We start from the raw sequence: 17,898 nt of genomic DNA, 5'->3' as shown, positions 1-17,898 counted from the left end.
CGTTGATATTTTGACCTCTTCCAAGGAATCATGAATGTTCTTACTGGCAGCAAGTATGGTGAATCCTTTCCAGAAGGTTTTCAATTTACTTTGCCTGGATTCATCAAAATAATCACTATCTATGGCAGCCACAGCCTTACATCTGTGGCAGCTATGGGCTTCCCTGGTGGCTCAAATGGTTAAGACTATGTCTGCAATGCAGGAGACCTGGGTTTGATCCCTGGGTTAGGAAGATCCCCTGGAGAAGGGAATGGCAACCCTCTCCAGTATTCTTGCCTGGAGAATCCCACGGACAGAGGACCCTGGTGGGCTACTATCCATGGGGTCGCAAAGAGGCAGACATGACTGAATGACTAATTCTTTCACTGATAGCCTTATAAAATATATCTTAAATAATAAGGACTTGAAAGTCAAAATTACTCTTTGATCCATAGGCTGCAGAATAGATGTATTAGCAAGCATGAAAACAACACTAATCTTGAAAATCTCCATCTCTTTGGAACCAAGCGCATTGCCAATGAACAGCAATATTTTGAAAGGAATCTTTTTTCTGAGCAGTAGGTCTCAACAGTAGACTTAAAATATTCAGCAAAACATGTCATAAACACTGTTGCTGGGAATGTAAATTGGTATAGCCACTATGGAGAACAGTATGGAGACTGCTTAAAGAATAGTTACCATATGATCCAGCAATCCACTCCTGGGCACATATCCGGAAGAGACAGAAACTAATTTGAAAAGAGGCACCCACCTCAATGGTCACAGCAGCACTATTTATAATAGCAAAGACATGGAAGCAACCTAATGTCTATTAACAGATAAATGGATAAAGATGATGTGAGATTTATATAGCAGTATATTACTTAGCCATAAAAAAAAGGAAATAATGCCATTTCCAGCAACATGGGTGGACCTAGAGATTATTATACTAAGTGAAGTAGGTCAAAGACAAATATCACATTATTTATATGTATAGTCTAAAAAAGTGATACAAATGAAATTATTTATAAAACAGAACAGACTCACAGACATAGAAAACAAACTTACGGTTACCAAAGGGGAACGGGAAGTGGAGGGATAAATTAGGAGTTTGGGATTAACAGATACATACTACTGTATATAAATTAGATAAACAACAAGAACCTGTTGTATGGCACAGGGAAGTATACTTGCTATCTTGCAATAACCTATAATGGAAAAGAATCTGAAAAAAAAATAACTGATTCATTTTGCTGTACACCTGAAACCCAACACTGTAAATCAACTATGCTTCAATAAAAGTTGTCTTGGGAAAAAAAAAAAAAAACCACAACAAACATGTAAACAAATGTGCTACCATGAAGATTTTATTATGCCATTTGTAGAGCACAGGGAAAGAAGATGTAGCATAATTCTTAAGGGCCACAGGATTTGGGGAAAGGTAAATGAGCACTGGCTTCAACTTAAAGATACCAGATACATTAGCCCCTAACAAGAGAGTCAACCCATCCTCTGAAGCCAGGCTTTGGCTTCTCTTCTCTACCTATCAAAGTCCTAGATGGCATCTTTTTCCAACAGAAGGCTGTTTTGTCTACATTGACAACCTGTTGTTTAGGGTGGCCACCTTCGTTAATTATCTTAGCTAAAACTTTTGGCTGGGTTGCTGCAGCTTCTTCATCAGTACTTCCTGCTTCACCTTGCACTTTAATGTTACAGAGACGGCTTCTTTCCTTAAACCTTGTGAACCAACTTCTGATAGCTTCAAACTTTTCTTCTGCAGCTTCTTCACCCCTCCCAGTGTTCATACAACTGAAGAGAGTTGGGGCTTTCCCCTAACAGAATATTGTAACTGGTTTGATCTTCTGTTCAGATCACTAAAACTTTCTCCATTATGAACAATAAGGCTGGTTCCGCTTTCTTATCTTGGCTTTCAACATGCCTTCCACCCTAAACTTAATCATTTCTAGCTTTTGATCTAAAGTGAAAGACATGCCACTCTTCCTTTCCCTTGGACACTTAAGAGGCCACTGTAGGGTTATTACTTGGCCTAATTTCAATACCCCATTTTTTTGGAATAGGGAGGCCTCAACAGATGGACAGAGATCAGTGGGGGTGGGGACATCAACGGCCAGTTGGTGGAGTAGCCAGAATGCACACATTAGCTCGCTATGGTATATGGGGAAGGTTCGGGGTGTCCCAAAACCATTACAATGTAACATCAAAGTTCACTGATCACAGATCACCATAACAAATATAATAATGAAAAAGCTTAAATATTTTGAGAATTATTACCAAAATGTAAGCCAGAGACAAGAAGTGAGCAAATGCTGTTGGAAAAAAGGCACCGACAGACTTGCTCAATGGAGGGTTGCCACAAACCTTCAAACTGTAAAAAACAAAGACTGTGAAGTATAATGAAGCAAAATACAATAAAAGAAGGTATGCCAGTAAATATAGCAAGTCCCATTACTCACAAGGTGAATAAGACTATTTTTCAGTGCCCTGTACACTACCTAAAATAACCCTGGTTACTCAACCCACACCCTAGGGTGCACTTCTCTAAGTGAATCTCCAAGCAAATTATTTCCTTAGGCTCTTTTAGTTGCAAGAAATTCATTCAAATTACCCTAAAGAGCATGTTATGTATGACACTACTCACTGAACACCGGTTATGATCTTACTATTGTTATAAAAGCTTTTGTGTCATCTCATTTAATCCTGACATCAGCCCCATAAGGAAAGGTATCAATATTATTTATGATGCTCACTTTTTACAGATAAGGAATGAGACAGAGGAGTTAAAACAACCTTTCCAAGGTCACACAACTATTAAAAGACAGAGCCAGAATTCTACTGCCAAAAGTCTGACACCAAAGCCTGCACGCTTTCCTGGGGAAAAAACGGGATGGGGTCTCCAGAAGGGCAGGAGCCACAGAAGTCCTGGAGTAGCAGGAGAGGAGTGTCTACAGAGCCAGAGAGCAGAAGCTCCAGGCTCAGCTCTGCGCCCACCTCTGTCTCTCGCACGGCTTCCTGCTCACAATTGTGTGCTTCTCTCATCACAGATACCTCATTCTCTTCTGGTTACCAACTGGCTTCCTCAGCCCTTTACCATTGCTGTGACTCTCAGCTTCTGCTTATACTCACCTTTCCAGTCTCTCAGACTTTAGTTTTACAGGACTCCACACTAACGCCATCTTCCCAGCTAAGGCTCTCATGGCTCAATGGCAAGTTAACTCCACGTTCCCTGTACATGGCTGTAATTGTCCCCACCAGACAACGCCAGGTGGTTGGCTGGTTTACAGATTAGCAGCCCATAGGTCAAATGCCCACTCCTGGATCAATCAGGTGGAATATAGCTTTTACGTGGTTAAAAACATAGCTATTGAGGTCTATTCCTCTGCAATGTACTGTGGAACTGCAGGCACACCAGAATTATCAAACACATGTCTGGGACACTGAGTCAGCTAAGTCACCCTTCACCTGGGGCTCAAAAGTCTTATCAGTATTTTTAATCTATTTAGTTACAGTAATTAAGCAGTCATAAATACAACTTTTGGTTGTTATTAAGGAGATCATATAATTTACAGTATCACACAAGTAAGACATGGGACATAGGCCCAGCTGTTGTTAAGTCGAGGGTGGCCACACGACAGCAATGGTATTACGACTGAGACAAGGAAAGCCCATTATCATCTATCATTTTCAATTCTGCTCAGATAGAAGTAGTAAACGTCGATAACCCTCTCCCTTCGTAGCTATGTCTGCTGCACCACACTGAACTGAAGCAGAAGAGGGGTCTAGAAGTGCTGACACCATTACTACAGCCAAGTCACCGCTGCTCACACACGGCAGCACAGAGGCCTCGACAGTACCGCTGGCTCCCCCAAGCTCAAACCTTCAGAATTATAGCTCAAAATATCCTTCTTCAGATGAGTTTGACCCTACACCCCTTGGCTTTTTCAATGGCAGGTGAAAGACTTTGAAATGAAAACCTGCTACATAATTAGCTAAGACCAAGTAATAGGGACAGAAAGGAAAAGGTAAACAAACTTATCAATGCTACTTTCCTATCAATGTTGTTTTAAATCTTCTTGTTGGGAGGATTACCTAGTACATATATAACTTAACTAGAAACCCCCTCCCTTTGGGAGAAAAAAAAAAAAAAGAACACTGGTTCTAAACAGTTTGGATTTTCGCTCCAATCTTCATTTACAATTGATCAATTTACAACCTTAAAAAGAAAGGAAATAGAGTGAGAAGCCAAAAGTCAGTATCAGTATATGTTATCCCTTAAATTTTAACCTGCTTTACTTCTAAGGAATGAATAATTTGGTCTCATTTTATCAAATTATTTCTAAAACCTCCAAAAACCCTTCAGGCCAAAGCATGCCAAAACTGATTCCTGTTGCTGTAACTTCAGTAATGCTGTTCCCCAAAGCTTATGTTCTTACCACCTTAATGAAACACATTTCCTAAGGACCACTCCTGCACTCACTGAGATATAACTCCCTCCTCTTCTCCTGCACACTGCTCTTCAATCTGACACATAACTACATACAATCTCATGTTATTTACTGTGGTTTCATATAGAAGATTTCATCTCTCTCTCTTCTCTTCACCAAGAAGATGTAAACAACCAGTGCAAGATCTAGAACTTACTCCTCCAGGATAACATTCACAAGTACTGGGCTCACAGAAACCTTTCAAAAACACTGTTGACAAAAAGAAGCAAGTCCAAAGCAAGTTTCTTACCCAAGGGTATCTACAAAACATTTCCCTTTTAATAGACTTACCCCTGTACCCTCAGCCCTAAGAGATGGGATCTGAACCACACAAACCTATAAAAAAATATATCCACAAATCTAAACTGTGAAAGAAGAGCAGCAGAGGTTATCCTAATGACAATTGACAGAATAAAAGCTGTATCAGTCAAACCTAAAATACATACGAATCCCCTACCTACAAAACCCTAAAAGCTATGAAGATTTCAGCACATTCACAGAAGGGCAGCTTAAAAGCAACAACAGAAAACACATAGATCTGTCATATAAGCTACTTCCAGGAGGCCAGAAAAGTTCTAGTCAAACCCTGAGACACCTTAATCAGAATCTGAAGAGGTCTAACGAATTCTTTACTCTAGTAACCCTAGAGATCTAGAGTAACCCCAGATACAAGAGAAGCTAGGCTGTGATTATTAGTACACTTGATCTTCACGGTCCTGAAAGAAGGAAGAGTTAAGAACTAATTCAGCCTAGTACTTTGCTTTTATACCTTCTCATTTAATCCTTACAGTGTTCCTATGCGAAGACACTTCTATGCCCACTTTACAAACAGGGGGGCTGAATATTAAGAAAAATTAAGTAACTTGCCCCGATTCACACAGACTTTAAGCACAGGACTAAAACCATGGCCTATGTGGCAAAAAATTGTTTTAATTATTTGACTGATTCCAAGAATACTCAGATGCATTATTTAAGGCAATATGAAATCACAGTTTTAACGTTCATATTCCTCTTATTGCAAATGAATTAAGATACATATTTAATAGAAAATGCAACTGGGAATTTTTAGACTAAATCCAACCAAGATCCATAGCCATATTAATATTTTTCAAATAAGCACATCTGACTGTATCATTCATTACTTATTCAAAAAACTGACAGTGGCCTTTAACTTTATGACAACTGGCTAACTATTTGGGTAAAAGGACAAAAACTAGATCTTACATGAAAATAAACAGGATGAATTAAAGATGAAAAACGTCTAAGGCATAAAAATACTAGAAGTAAAACTAGGTTAATTGTTTTTAATGTTGGCATAGGAAAGTCTAGGACTGACAACAGAAAAACAGAAACAGTAGAAAAGACTGATAAATCTGACTAAAGAAAACATACGACACACACATACAGCCAAACATATACCCATATTTCATCAATTCTAGGATGAATATTTTCTCATCTTTTAACATCTCTGAAATCAGGATGCCTCTTAAACTAAGAGTGTCATGGTTCAACTGACAGTATATTTCTATCCTTAATTGTATATTAAACAGTATATCTCACAACTGAAGCCAATATAGATTTAATAAAAGACTCTAAAAAGAGACAGTTACTCAGTCATGTCCAACTCTTTGAGTCTCATGGACTGTAGCCCACCAGGCTCCTCTGTCCATGGGATTCTTCAGGCAAGATGCTGGAGTGGTTGCCATTTCCTTCTCCAAGGGATCTTTCCAACCCAGGGACTGAACCGAGGTCTCCTGCATTGCAGGCAGATTCTTTACCATCTGAGCCACCATGGAAATACTCGTAAGTTATGTGACAGAAAATAAGATAGGGAAAAGGTCTACAACAAGCAACAAAACCAATATTCTTCATACATGAAGAGCTCTAACATGTTATTAACGTTAAGCAATAGGATGCTTCAACTGCACTGGTAATGTTTCATTTCTCAAGTTAACTGTATTTTTTTTTTCTTTTCCATTATGGTTTATCACAGGATATTAAAAATGGTCCCCTGTGGTATACAACAGGAACTTGTTGTTTATCCATTCTATATAACAGCTTGCATCTGCTAATCCCAAACCCCTAACCCTCCCCGCCTTGGCAACCACCAGTTTGTTCTCTCTGTGAGTCTGTTTCTGTTTCATAGATAAGTTCATTTATATCATGTTTTAGATTTCACATGTAAGTGATATCATTTGGTATTTGTCTTTTTCTATCTGAGGTGTTAAGTGTATTAATCTTTATGTATTTTTTTGTTTATTTGACTTATCTGGTTAAAAGACTTTTAAGAGTTAAGAATATAAGCAGTAAGTATATAAGATATGAGAAGGAAATTATAGCCTAAATGTCCAAAAACATGAAAATATAAATTTCACCAAAAATATTTTAAAATGCAAATTAAAATAAGAATTTATTACATAATAGATCAAAATCTATGTTTGTAAAGTTAATCACCAAGTCAGTAAGAGCACAGAGAAACAATTATGTGGCACAAGCAAGAATGCAACTGTACTTAACCTCCAAACAAGCAAACCATCCTCCTTTTAGGAATTCATCAAAAGGAAACAACCAGAAAACCACAGGAAGATGTATAAGAGAAGATGCTAACTCTATCACTCTTTACAGTATATTAAAGTTAGAAACAACCTAAGTGTCCCATCAAGAGACTGCTTAAAGAAATTATGATACACCCACAGAATGTGCAACCATTATGCATTATGATGCAACCATTAAAAACGAAGGCAGATATGGCTGATTCGTGCTGATGTTTGGCAGAAACCAACACAATTATATAAAGCAATTATACTTCAATTAAAAATTAATAAAAAACTGAAAGCAGAGAGAAACTGTCTTTGGAAATGAAATAAGTATCCCTGAAAGTATACAAAGACTTTTTACACGAGCACCAGATTTTTTAAAGCTTATTTTTTTCATTTTTTTCTGGCTTGATGTGTTTTACTTTTTTTTAATTGAGATACACATAAATACTAAAATGTACTTATGAATTTTTACTATGTAGAGATGTGCATGTAACCACCAGTCAAATAAAGATATAGAGCATTTCCAGCACTCCAGAAGTCTTGCTCCGATAGTCCCAACCCTTAACCACTACTTTGATTTCCAACAACAGAGATGAGTTTGACCTTTTCCTGAGCTTCAAGAAAAGAGGATCACACAGTACATACTCTCTTGTGTCTGATTTCTATCAACAGTTTGGGATGTTCACCCATATTTGCTAAGTACAGCAGTGGTTCCTTCTTTTTCACCGATATATAGTATTCCAGTACAGAGCATACCACAAATTATTGCTACATTTTTCTGCTGATGGGCATCTGGCTTGTTTCCAGTTGGGTGCTATTATGGAAAACAAACTGCTGCATTTTTTCAGATTTCATAAATGTTTTATTTGTATTGCTTTCTTATTTAGTTTTAGATATTTATATTGATAAAAGAAATCAAACAATCCAAAAAAATCTAATAAGAAAAAGAAAAAAACCCTGGTATCTCACCACATAGACAACTACCATTTTCTTTTCAAGATTTATGTTTATTATGTTATAAATGCTGTTTCTTCTATATCAAGGCCTTTTCCTTCAAGTTATTTTCTCCCTTCTTTCTCTCCCTCTTTTTCACCTAAGACCAACTAGGTAAACAAATGTTTACATCTGGTGTGCAACATTTTTCAATCTTACAAGATCACTTATACTCTGCAATAAACATTGGATTTTTACTGTTTTATTAAAATGGGATATTTTATACTTTGCTCTGTAACTTGCTTTTCTCAATTAAATATAGTGTCATTGCCTCATATCACTGATTATTTTTGCCATGTCTTGCTTTTTTAAACAGCTTTGAAATATATGTCACATACCATACAATTCATCCATTTAAAGTATACAATTCAGGAATTTCCCTTGTGGTCCAGTGGTTAGGACTCCTGAGTTTTCACTGACAAGGTCTCACGTTTAATCCCTGATCAGGGAGCTAAAATACGACAAGCCACACAGAGAGGCCAAAAAGAAAACGTATACAGTTTAATGGCATGTAGGACTATCAATGCAGTCAACTGTAGAACATTTTTAAAATCTTAAAAAGAAACCCTATACTCTTTAGGCCTTCCCATCTCCTACCTGCAACCTCAAGCAACCACTAATCAGCATTCTATCTCTATAGATTCCTGTTCTGCATGCTTCATATGAATGTAATCATATAATATCTGGCCTTTTGTGACTGCTTCTTTCACCATGCATAATATTTTCAAAATTTACTGATGATACAACATGTATCGTACCTTACTCCTTTTAAGGGCTAAATAATAATCCCACTGGATGGATGTATCACATTTTGTTTATTCACTTGTTAGGTGATAGACATTTGTGTTATTTCTATTTTTTTCCTTACAATGAATAATGCTGCCATAATCATTTGGGAACAATTTTTTATGGAGACATGCTTTCATCTTCCTTGGGTATATACCTAGGAAAGAACTGCTAGGTTATAATGGTAACTCAACATTTAATCTCCTTAAGAGCTGCCATACTATCTTCCAAAGAAGCTACATAATTTTATATTCCTGTTAGTGTCTGAGGGATCCAATTTCTCAACATCCATACCTATACTTGCTACATCACCAAACTTTTTAAATTCTAGCCCTTCTAGTAGTGTGAAGGGGTATCTAATCATGGCTTGACTTCACTTCCCTAATACCAATCCCCAGGTCATGGACTGTTATCTGTCCACGGCCTGGTAAAAACAGGGCCACGCAGTGGGCTAGTGCGTGACGCTTCATCTGCTGTTTCCCACTGCTCATGTTACTGCCTGAACCACTGCCCCCAACTCCTATCCATGGAACCTGTCTTTGACGAAATTAGTCTCCGGTGCCAAAAAGGTTGGGGACCACTGTCTTACAGCTAATTATGCTGAGCATTTTCACAATGTAAACATGTATTAAATCATCATTTGGTATACTTTAGATGTCTTACAATTTTGTCAATTATACCTCAAGAAAGCTGGAAAAAAAATACATTTAATAACATATTTTCTCATCTCTACATAATGTTCCTTTCTTTGCGAATGTCGATGTGTGTATTTAATTATGTTAGTTAAAATATAAATGTAATAGAGGCAAATGTTTTTCAATTTTTGTTTACAGCTGTATCCCCAGCACCAAGAACTATCCCTGGAACACAAAAAATGCTCCATGGCTTTTAAAAAATGAATAAGCAAATGATCTCTAAATCAAATGTGTATTTGGGAAAGGTTATAGTACTTTCTTTTGGCATTTCTCTACAAATGAGATGTTATATAGGCCATGTTTGTATGTATAAAAACATATACATATGTAAGTATACAGTACTTATATGTGAATAGTTCTGATGATTAATTTAAAAAACCCCACCTGACCAGGGTGGGGGCAGGGGGAGACCTTTAGTAAGATATCATATTTGGTGAGATTTTAGAGATACTTCTATTAAAGCCAGGAACCTGAAATTTAGAATCATTTCTCTCAGGTAAGTGAGCCTTTAATGCTGACTAGCCAACACAATCGGAGAAGGCAGTGGCACCCCACTCCAGTACTCTTGCCTGGAAAATCCCATGGACGGAGGAGCCTGGTGGGCTATAGTCCAGGGGGTCGCTAAGAGTTGGATACGACTGAGCGACTTCACTTTCACTTTTCACTTTCATGCACTGGAGAAGGAAATGGCAACCCACTCGAGTGTTCTTGCCTGGAAGATCCCATGGATGGAGAAGCCTGGTGGGCTGCAGTCTATGGGGTCGCACAGAGTCGGACACGACTGAAGCGACTTAGCAGCAGCAGCAGCAGCCAACACAACATATTCCTCTCCTCTATTCTCTTCACTTTTCCACTCTTTGATGGATGGCTGTGTCATGTTCCTTCCCCCTTGTCAAACCTCCAATACACACAGCCATTCTTTCTCACCCTCAGCTAATGGTCTTGCTTATCATACACTAACAGAAAACCTCAGATGAGAACTTCCTCAAGCCACCACCATCGTGTCTGTCCACAAATTCTGCTCTTCTCTCCCGACCCCTAGTAAAGCAACGGCTAATCCTTCCACCTGTGCTCAGATTGGGGTCAGCAAACCACGTGCCTGTGCTGTCTACGGCAGCTTCATGGCGCAAAAGCAAAGCTGAGTAGCAGTAACAGACAGTACTGCCCACAAAGCCCACAATACTATTCAGCCCTTCAAAGGAAAAACTGGCTCAGCCTTGCACTGGATGGTCACCTCTCCTCTCATCTAATATAGACAATGCTGGTTGAAGGGCCCACTGAGTCCGGTGCAGAAGAAATGCAATAAGACCCACCCAAGACACAGAAGACGTGAGAGACACAGACTGATGACCGAGGAAGGATCTTAATGGACTCCAGTCACACAGAAAGGATGAAGACGATGAAAGGGCATGAGACTTTTCAACAGCCACCTGAAGCTAGGTAATTACAGTACCACCCCTTAAGTTTCGAAGGACAATTACTTCACTTTAGAATCCCACACTGAGAAGGGCCAAATTATCAACCAGCTGTCAGCGTAGAAGAAAGATATTTTCAGCAATGCAAACATCTCAGAAATTTCACCTGCTCAAACACTCTTTCTTGAAAGTTACTGAGCGATGTATTTCACCAAAACAAAGGGGTACATCAGAGAAAGAGGAGGACAGGGATCCAGAGAACATGGGCTTTAACACAGGGAAAAGGTAAAGAGAACTCCCAGGGTCACAAAGGGAAATCACAAGCTGATGCCCAGCAGAGTGAAGAGCCCCAGTGCTGATTTGGGCATAAGGACAGGGAACTCTGAGATATTTCCAATTAAAAAAAAAAAATATCGAGTGATCAATCTGTTGTGTTTGCACATACTGAGACAGTTCCTGGTGGGGGCAGGTGGTGGATAGAGACAAATAGGACACTAAGCAAAAAAAAAAAGAAAAATATTTAATATTTATTTATTTGGCTGCAACAGGTCTTAGTTGCGGCATGCAAACTCAGCTGTGGCATGTGGGATCTAGTTCCCTGACCAGCAATGCAACCTGGGCCCCCTGCACTGGAGCACAGAGTCTTAGCTTCTGGACCGCCAGAGAAGTCCCCCCCAAATTTTAAATTCATGAAATACAATCATAGAACACTGTATAGTTCAACGGTAAACAGATACACAAAGTCATAATAATGTAAACAATAAACAATAAGTTACATAACTATATGTTACATTAGGAGATATAACGTATTAGGTGACTATACTAAGGAGATAAAGGGAGAGGAAGCTCAGCGGGCCTAAGAACCCTAAAGCATAGACTCATCTTCCAGAGGAGGAAGCCAACAGATATCTAAAACTGAAAAACAAGTAGTACCTTAAAATATGGAAATAAATATCAGAAAGAAAAAAAAAAAAACCAACAGCTAAACGTATCAAAAATAATTGCTCTAAAAGCAGGACCTGGGAGGGAAAATTATTCAGGGGGTGGGGTTTTCATTTTAAGTCTTACAGTACAACTTTCTTTTTAACTGTACAGGTGTATTATTTAAAGCCCAAAGTTAGTGTGTTGTTGCTTTCAAGAAACATAACTAGTGTTTTTTGTATCATTTAGTATCAATTAATTCAACCACTCTACAAAGTTTATCTGGGCATTGACTGTGCCAGGCACTTTTCTAGGTGCTAGGAAGACATCAGTGAGCCAAGTCTTTGACCTCGTGAAGGACCTCAAGGAAGGTCCCTCCTTATATTCAGAGGGAAGCAGATAATAAGCAAATCAACATATGCTATAATGTCAGATAAACTACTGTTGTGAAGAGAAATAAAGATGAGGGTAGAGTGTGATGGGGCTGCTATTTAGGCAAGGTTTTCAGAAACGGGTTCTCCAAGAATGAGCAAGAAGGAAATTGAGCTCTAAAGGAAAGATCTGTTTGGAGAAAAGGTCATATAAACAAAATAACAGAAGGGTATCAATTAAGCTCAAGGTGAGGGCTTCATTTTCAAGCCTCTCATACACCAAAGCCATGTGTCATTCAAAAGCCTGTACCAAAGTTCCCTGTGGTGGCACACATAAGCTGCCAGGCACCTTCAAAAGCTGAGTCCTATGAACACTGCTTCCTACATCCCTAACCAGCCATTACTGACTAAAGGGACTTGCTAAATATATACTCAAACTTTCTTCTTTGCATAGAATAGGCAGACATCACATATTTCAAATTTCAGTGTTTTTATTCCTATGACATGGTTAAAAGGTTTCCTAAACCAAAAGTTCAAGATGTTAATCAAGAAAGACTCCAGATTAATTTAAAGCTACCAAAATATATCATATCCAATCTTTATTTTCTCACGGAAGAAAATCTGTAAACCAACGGGAGTAAGACATATTTAAAAAAAAAAAAAACAATTTAGAGGGTAATTTTATTCTCCAAGAAACCTCACTCAGGTTAAGTCAGAGTTTCAGACTATCTGAATTATCTTTTTATTGAAAACTGAGTAACTAAAAAAATGTAGCACCCAGAGGGAAGCAATTTGCTTTAATCTACATACAGTTGTTATACAATAAAAACTTCACATTCAGAAAAGAGGATCAATTTTAAAACATCTTATTCTCAAAACATTTATATCATTAAAAGTAGATCCAAACTGTCTTTTTTTATACAGCAATAAAAAGCAGAACTTTTAGATTCTAAACAGGTCTAATTAAATCTCAACTAACAGTTGGGTTCAGAGTTTAAAAGTTATTTAGAAATTTCTGGAAAAGCAGGCTAGCAGCTATACTGTATGCTGAACTGTAGCAGCGGATGTTGATGCTCCCCCCATCAACACGCCCCAGGTGGAGCATCACATTGTAGTAAGAGCTAAGACTTGGGTTTAGGTTCACTGCTTGCTCGTTGGTATACTCACATTTCCATTTCCTCAGCTCAAAATGGAGATGATAATACCTACATTAAGGTCAATGTTCTGGGCTTCCCTGGTGGCTCCATGGTAGAGAATACGCCTGCCAATGCAGGAGACCGGACTCCATCCCTGGGTGGGGAAGATCCCCTGGAGGAGGGCATGGCAACCTACTCCAGTATTCTTGCCGAGAAAATTTCACGAACAGGGGAGTCTGGCAGGCTAAGGGTCCATGAGGGTCACCAAGTGTCAGACGTGACCAAAGCGACTAAGCACACGCACAAGGTCAATGTTAATTGTTGGCACTCCTGTAAATAAGAAGTATCAACATATTTAAGACTCAACAGTATATTAAAAAGTGTTCTGATCTGCAAAGGTCCCTGGGTGGGGATGATCCCCTGGGGAAAGAAATGGCAATCCACTCCAGTGTTCCTGCCTGGAGACTCCCAGGGACGGGGGAGCCTGGTGGGCTGCCGTCTATGCGGTCACACAGAGTCGGACATGACTGAAGCAACTTAGCAGCAGCAGCAGTATATTAAAAAGTTTTGTGATCTGCAAAGGTCCCTGGGTTGGGATGATCTCCTGGAGAAGGAAATGGGAACCCACTCTAGTATTCTTCCCTGGGAAATCTCATGGACAGAAGAGCCTGGTGGGCTATAGTCCATAGGGTCGCAATAGAGTCAGACATGACTCAGAGACTAAACAACAACAATAATTTGCGACAAACTTTACCACTGTTTGTCGTATTTTAAAAAGAAAAATTTCAGTCAGAATTCTCTGATTTAGCGATAATGGTTATTAGATTTTAAGGAAGAACAATAGGACCTTGGTCCACTCACACATACACAGCCAGAGGAAGAAAAAATTTAGGAACGATTTAAAAAACTTAGGGGAAAAAAGAATTAAGACTCCCTTAAAAACAAGTGCCAAGAAAAATATTTTTAGCAAACATCTCATTTAACTATATAAACCAAAAGTATAAAGCTGTCTAACCACATGTAAACTGTGCATCATGTGACTTAAGGTAGAATGTTTATTTTGGGGAACCAGATACCCAAAGTACATAAACATCAGTGTATTTTTAAACTAACTTGTCTTGATGCTTTTGTTCACTCAGTAATAATTCCCACTATCCTTAGAAGGAAAAACACAACAAATATCCTTAACCAAAAAAAACTCTTCAGAGGAGTTTTTACTTCTTAAAGTTGTAAACTAATGCTAAATAGTGTTATCTGACAATCTGCCTACTTACCCTTTAAGCTCCATCAGGGCACAGACCTATCCTTTTCTCTGTTGTATCACCAACATCTAGGCAACTAACTGGCACCAAGTAGAAAATGAATAAATATGTGCAGAATGAATGAATGAGTGTACAAACTGGGCCTCTGGACAAAAGTGTCTTAAATTGCAACAGAACAATTTCACTTATACATATATCCATCACTCACTACAAAAAACTGCTGTCTCAGCTGTAATGACATGTACTAAACTGAAAGAGACATGTACTAGGTACATAAACACACACACAAATACATTACTCACATATATGATAAAAGTACATAAAGGATCCACAAGGTCAGTTTTAAAGTAGCTATATTTTCTCTCAGGATATTTTGGTCAGTTTTTGCTGATAATCAAAGAACGTATCAGAAAAGCATACTGCAATCTGGAAAGATTTAGGCAAAATGAACAATATTTCCAAAGTACCATTCTCAGTGTTTTAAAGTCAAATTTCTTAATTGAATGAAAGGTGGAATAAAATGGGGAAAAAAAAAAAAAAGGTAGATCTTACCATTTCAAAATAATGTCCTTGCATTTGGTCTTTAAGCTAATAAAACAAGTACTTTTCCAAACTGAAGCTAGACGATAAACTTTATGCCTACAAACCTTGAGTAAGAGGCTTTTATTAAAATAAGACCGTCTGGATAAGATCCTTCATAATTCTAAAGTCTCCAGGAAGATATGCAGCAGTAACAGTAACACACATTATTTATGATCCTACAGCACTGTATAACCATAATTATCTGGATGGAATAGGCTTTTAGGGCTAGCAAGCTATGATCTATGACTGTAATACTATGCTGCTCAGATCCAAAAGTTTCCCAAAATTCTGATGGTCATCTTCAAAAGAGACAGAGCTGGCTTGATGGTGAATACAGAAAAACACCAAGATCAATTCACAAACACCGGTACGAAAACAAAGCTCTCTATAGCAACTACAGCGTTGAAATTTTAAAATCCTGGGCATGTAAAAGATAAAGCTGAATTAACTGCTGACTGTATTTCCTTCTTAACCATCTTAAAGGCCAGGTACTGTGTATTTCTTTTTAGAGCTTTCTTCAACAGAAATTTAGTGTTTCAATGGCCCCTTCCTCCACAGCTAACATCAGTGCCCTTTCTTCCTCCTCCCTCACCCCTCCTGGGTAAAACAAATTAACATTTGTACTAAGGTACCTCCTATCAGCTCGCAGCTTCTTCCCAAACACGCCCACGTACAGTGAAACTGGACTGCGTCTGCACAACACACAGCTACAGGAAAAGAGCTTTGACGGGGGCATGTGGGGGGATAATTTAGCTCAGCACAGGTTTAAGGTTATTTTCCAGATACAGATAACAGCTCCTCACTCCTGGCTCGGGTTTCTCTCAAATCACCTCCAAAGCATGGTGTTTATGAGCCTACCTAATCCGATACTGCAATGGAATCCCGGATATTTGCAGACAGATATCCCCGCTCTGCAAGTGTTTGATCAGACCCGTGGGGGAACCTCTTTTATTTATTTTTTTTCAGTACGTCCGCTCCTAGCAGGACCGCACACCCGATCTCCGGCAGCGGCCCCCAGCCCCGCGTCCCGCCGCGCGGGGCCAGCGCAGGACCTGTCCCTCCCGGTCCGAGTCGGCGGGCGATTCGGGCTGCGGGCCGCTCCGCAACAGGTCACCCTGACCGCGAGAGTGCGGGTCCGCAAGGCGGCCAGCTGGGCGGCCGGGCTTCGGGGGCGCAGCTGCGAGGGCTGGGGAGGGGGTGTGGCCCGCCTCGGCGGGTTCCGACTCCCCGAGCCCCGGCTCCGCTCACCTGAAGGGAGGCTGAGGTGCCGCTGGGCGCCAAGGCAGCGCGGGCGGAGGCCGGGGGCTTCCGCCACCCAGGGGAGAAGCGAGGAGAGGCGAGACGGGCTGACCCCCGGGCCTCAGGACAGAGAGCCGGAGCGGGGACCCCATGGCCGCCTCCTGACGCCGAGAGCGAGCTGCCGAGGGAGGCGCGGCCCTGGGTTCCGAGCCCCCTCCTGCCTCAGCCCGAGCCCTGCAACCCCCTCAACCCCCTCTCCTCGCCGAGGGCGAGCAGTCCCGGGGCCCGCGGCCGGGCGAACGACACACGCCGCAGCGCCCCAGGCGCCGCCATTCCCCGCGATGCCGCCGCCGCCGCTGCGGCTCCGCGCCGCTCGGGGGTCGCAGCGCACCCACCTTCCCTCCCCCGCACCGCCCTCCGAGGCTCCGCACCAGGCCCGCGGCGAAGGCACCGACCTGTGCAGCCCCGGCAGACGCCTCGGAGGTTGGAAGGACGGCGCGGGCCTCCCGTTCCGCCGTTTTGCCGCCGCCGCCACCGCCGCCTAGGCTAGCGCTCAGCGACCCGAGCAGTCGGCGTCTCTCATTCAGCGCCGGCCGCCGCCGCGGCCGCTCAGGGGAGGGGAGTGAGCTGGATCCACCCCGTCCGCGCCGGGGATGGGGGAGGAGAGCGGGCCGGGCGGGGGCGCGCGCCGAGCAGGCGGGGCGGAGCCGCGCTCGTGCACCAACCGAGCGCGCTCGCGCGGGCCCCGAGCGTCGCGGCCGGCGGGGGTCTTCCCGGCGCGCGCTTCCGCCAGCGGCTCCTCTGCCAGGCCGAGCCCAACTGTCCCCGGGGGCCCGCGGCCGCGGCGCGCGCCCACAGCTGCAGTCCCTCCGCCTCGAGCCCGCCAGAAGGAGGGGCCGCTACCGGCCAAACGAGGGGGCGGGGAAGGATTGGAGGGACGCACAGGTGGGGCCTCCGCGGCAGCCCGGCCACCGGCTCCCCGCGCCCGGCCCTCCACGGTGAAATTCGTTGCGGTGGCCGCCGCTTTCAGCGCCCGGCACCTTACCTTTAAGGCCAGAGAACGAAGAAACCGAGGAAACCCTCGGCTCCCGGATCCTATATCCTGCCCGCGCCAGAGGTGTTTTTCGAAGTCACTGTGCACAAGTGAGGAGGTTCCACGTGTGAAGAGCCACCCCACTGCCGTAGGATCATAAATTGTAGAGATCAATACTCTCTCGCATTAAGATTCAGGAGGTGTTAGAAGTAGGCCTTTGTGTGATGCCCTTGGCTTAATGAGCAGATGACAGGGACTTTGGCATCCCTTGGGTCTCAGATTGATGAGTTCCAGGTGAGCAGTATTTTCACGTTGAATACAAGAACAAGATTCTGGAATATTAAATATTTCCTGTGAATAAAAAAGGAATGGATTTCGTTAAACAGCGGAAGGGTGTTGTTTCGGAGGGTGCACTATATGGGGTGGCCTATTTAGAATTAGCAC

At 41.6% G+C, this 17,898-nt stretch overlaps 1 protein-coding gene across 4 annotated transcripts in view; it reads right to left on the bottom strand.

Annotated features, from left to right (window-relative positions):
- Positions 1-17,045, bottom strand: part of RALGPS2 (Ral GEF with PH domain and SH3 binding motif 2) — a 159,525-nt gene extending 142,480 nt beyond the window's left edge. For all 4 annotated transcript variants that reach the window (XM_042229400.1, XM_060396637.1, XM_015099335.3 and 1 more), the window contains exon 1: positions 16,877-17,045. The gene's annotated coding sequence lies outside the window, so the exon portion shown is untranslated. The remainder of the gene's footprint in view (positions 1-16,876) is intronic.
- Positions 17,046-17,898: the final 853 nt, after the last annotated feature.

This window comes from Ovis aries, chromosome 12 (assembly GCF_016772045.2).
Source record: "Ovis aries strain OAR_USU_Benz2616 breed Rambouillet chromosome 12, ARS-UI_Ramb_v3.0, whole genome shotgun sequence".
In the NCBI taxonomy this organism is placed as follows: domain Eukaryota; kingdom Metazoa; phylum Chordata; class Mammalia; order Artiodactyla; family Bovidae; genus Ovis; species Ovis aries.
The sequence above is the reverse complement of the archived record's forward strand: the minus strand, read 5'-3'. Positions and strand labels throughout refer to the sequence as shown.